At 33.5% G+C, this 4,147-nt stretch overlaps 1 protein-coding gene and 1 long non-coding RNA gene across 10 annotated transcripts in view; one reads left to right on the top strand and one right to left on the bottom strand.

Moving 5' to 3' along the window:
- Window positions 1-4,147, bottom strand: part of LOC106867422 (NGFI-A-binding protein 1) — a 223,322-nt gene that overhangs the window by 194,873 nt on the left and 24,302 nt on the right. The gene's annotated exons all lie outside the window — the stretch shown is intronic.
- LOC128249664 (uncharacterized) overlaps window positions 1-4,147 on the top strand; it is a 15,408-nt gene that overhangs the window by 9,278 nt on the left and 1,983 nt on the right. The window contains exon 2 of the long non-coding RNA XR_008265775.1: window positions 382-549. This is a non-coding gene — a long non-coding RNA (uncharacterized LOC128249664). The remainder of the gene's footprint in view (window positions 1-381; window positions 550-4,147) is intronic.

The raw sequence follows: 4,147 nt of genomic DNA, 5'->3' as shown, positions 1-4,147 counted from the left end.
ATAATATTCATATATATATATATATATATATATATATCTGTATATTATACTTATATAAATTACACATATATATATATATATATATATTTGTACATGTATATGTCCATATATATTCATATGACCATGTGTATTTATATGTATATAATGAGCATATATGTATAAGTACTTATATATATGACATGTATATGTTTGTGTGTGTTTGCATGTGCAAATGTTATTACATAAAACATGTTTATCATCATCATCATTATTATCGTTATCATCATCATCATTATTATTATTATTATTATTATTATTATTATTACTATAAACATATATGTGTGTGCATTTACCCATCATCTTGTAACAAGAATACAATTTTTCTTTTCTTTTTTACTGTAGGGGTTTCATCAAGATATGGATATGTGATTGCCAAGAAAGCAGCATTCTTATAAATGGTCTTTCAACAATGTCATTGGAATGATGCAAAATATTTAATCTTATACAACATATATAGTAACTGGTCAGCCTGTCACATGATTTAGCTAATAACATTAACATACAATAAATGTGAGTACGTGAATATCTGTGCTTCTCTATCTATCTATCTATCTATCTATCTATCTATATATATATATATATATATATATATATATATATATATATATATATATATATATATATATATATATATATATATATATATATATATACACACACATGTACACATTCACATATATATATATATTTACATAGTTATACTATATATACACACCTGACTTGCATACATGAGCATATATATATATATATAGAGAGAGAGAGATATGTATATATGCTCAGGCCCTCAGCTGTGAGCCCACAGCATCTTATAGCAGAAACAGCTGTAAGCTAATGAAGTTCCTATGATAATTGTTTATTCCTTAGTCACCTCACTTTCGTATGTACACACACACACACATTTGTGCACATAAGTGTGTATGAAGACGTGTATACATATGTAATTATATGTTTATTTTAAGATTTTATTTTAAAGGGAGTTGAAGAATACACATGTATATGTGTGTATTGGTTTCAAATTTTGGTACAAAACCAGCTATTTCGGGGGAGGGGTAGGCCAATTACATCAACTCAAACACTAAGCTGGTACTTATTTTTTTTTACCCCAAAAGGATGAAAAACCAAGTCAGCCCCAATTAAATTTTAACTCAGAATGTAAAGAGTGCAGCCAGCTCTATGTGTGTATTTATCTTGAAAGCATGAGTGTTGATATCGTGACCATAATTTCTTCAGTGTCATTCACAGACCAGGCAGCCCATTGTATCATAGAGTAACGAACTTCATTTCATGTTCACCAGTCCATTCATAAGAAAATGTGAACTAGCAGCAACAGAGTTAAATTGACAAGAGACTAGCATCCCAACCAGGGGTAATGACTTATTCATTATTGCTTAAAGCCTCAGATATCATGAAAAATCCTAAACTTGTGAAGTGTTGAGACAAACCAGATGCATATGTAGACACACACACACACAAACATCATCAACCACACATACTCAATGTATTCGATTGGCTTGTTTGCCAGCAGGCTCAGATTTAGTGTGGTGAGGACAACTCTCTCAAAATGTTGGATGTTAGAACACCCGAAAGTCATAGACAGGTGATGGCATTTGGGGTGAGTTGTCTCACCTGTTTGTGACTTTTGGGTGTTTTAACACCCGGCACTTTGAGGGAGTCATTCCTACCATGCTAAATTGCAGCCAACCAATGAATGAGCAAAGCACAGACATTGTGCATATATGGTTGATAATGTTTACAACATCAGCGCTGCATCAAATTCATATTTGAATATATGTATATATATATATATATATATATATATATATATATATATATATATATATATATATATACATACACACACACACAAATACATACACATATATATATACACTGGAATTGGTTAAAAAGGGATGATGGTTAATGGCTAGAAGAATACTGAGTGAAACCTAGTAACCAGTTGATCTAGCAAGTGGGGCCTCTTTTCAATGAAGGTTTCACTGTACATTAATGTTGTTGATCCCATAAGCTGCTTGTGTCTAGTATGTGGTGCATTCAGCTGGTAGCTCTTGTATCTTCAAGTTGTTTGCAAATAATATATATATATATATTTATTTATTCACACACACACGTGCACACACAAATGTTTGTATGTATGGACACACACACGTTTATGCTGGTTGGCAATATGCAGATCAGGAGATTCTTTGAACACCTGGAGATGTCGGAGCATACACCAATATGGGTTTGTATATATATATATATATATATATATATATTTACAGCTGGGCTTTCTCCCATTTGTATCGGCTAAGTCAACATTTGCTGCCTGTCTTGTCTATCTGAAACCCTCCTATCTCTCTGTCAACCCTTCTCTTCACTGTGCCATGCCACCTGTGAAATGAGAAAAATCGTTAGATAAGTTCATACTCACTCTCTTCTTTACCATTAACTGTATTTAACTGCTTCTCCCTCCTTCCCCCCTCCCTCCTATGACGATGCTTTAGAAAGCAAATAATTGCATCAGACCTTCCCCTCTTACTCCTAAGCACTGCAAGTCAACACTCCCCTTTCCTCCTGTTCTTATTCCTTTATTGACACCAACCACCTTACCTTCTGTACATACATACATACATCTTATATATACATATATGTATTTTATTAATTCTATTACTGGTTTCCACTAGAGTTTGTGGCCTTGCTGGAGCAGTGTCACAAAAATAGATGCAAAGCAATTTTCTGAAGTCATAACTATTCTGCCACCTTACTACCCTAAAAGTCAAATGATGCATATATGTGTATGTATATCATATATCCAAAATCATACAAATATACATGCATTTAGATATGTACACACACACACATAGCTTCATATACATACATACATAGCTACACACACACACATAATTTTAATGTTATAAAGCCTGAAAGTAATCATATTTAACAATTTGTAGGCTCCCTAGAGAACACATGCCTAATATAGATCAGCTGCATACAAAGCAGTCATGACTTAGGCTATCACTGTAGTGGATAACCTAATTTGCATAGTTGCACTTTTGAAGGCTTGTCATTAATTAAACAATATCTATTTATGCACAATACAGTATAAATTAGGTGAAGTGAATAAAAATAAAATTTTGTAAAACCTCACTGTGGCTTATATAAGACATTAAACATTCATTTTATACACCTGTTGTGTAGAAGAGAGGAGTCCCCTGACAGACAGTTTTATGGTCTGTTGACCACTCATCAGACATATATTGGCCCCCTTGATAAATAACAGAGTTGCTTATATATATATATGGTAAATGAAAGATGGAAGATGGAGTATATGAGAATTTATTAATCACGACAATTGTTTTGACACATCTAGTATTGATCCCTAGTTGAGGAGCATATATAGATAGGTAAAGATAAATAGGGTGGGTCTATGGGGTTACCCTGGGTTTCACATCCCTAAAGCACAGCTTTACAGCATTTCTTCAGACTCTAATCTATGACCTCTCTAGGAAATGAAGGAGGAAAAGGCTTTGTGACTCTATGTCAACAATAGAGCATTGTCTCCTTTTGGCCGCTACTTGTAATTGAACCTGTTATTGTGTGGATCCCAGGACACCAACAGGAATTTCCTGAAGTACAAACTAGGTCCAAAGACCTCTGTCCTGGGGTTAAGGATGTTCTTTGAGTTGAGGGAGTGTTTTAATATCCTTCAATATATAAAATACATACATAGAAACATACAGACACACATACAAGTAGAGGTGTGCATATACATATGCATACACTCACATATATGTGTTGATATGATGAAAATTCTGGTTTGGTTGTTGTTAGGCCACAATTATCAGAGAACTTGATGCTTAATACAGAATATTTCATAAATGGGTCTATTTGTGTTCTTGTAGGATGGTCTCTGTTGTTTCAGTAAAGTAAACTGTTTATTAAGCTCCATCAGAGAAGTTGTATTTCAGTAGCTGTGAAACTGCATCAATTCATATTGGTTTTGTTATAGAAGAAGGAGGGAGGGGGGGGGAATGATACAAAGTGTGTTGATGGAATGAAACAGGCAAAGAAGAAAGTGAGTGGTAATAGGGGAGAGAGAGGGGAAGTT

The sequence above is a fragment of the Octopus bimaculoides genome, chromosome 17, assembly GCF_001194135.2.
Source record: "Octopus bimaculoides isolate UCB-OBI-ISO-001 chromosome 17, ASM119413v2, whole genome shotgun sequence".
In the NCBI taxonomy this organism is placed as follows: domain Eukaryota; kingdom Metazoa; phylum Mollusca; class Cephalopoda; order Octopoda; family Octopodidae; genus Octopus; species Octopus bimaculoides.
This window is presented reverse-complemented; position numbering and strand designations above follow the sequence as displayed.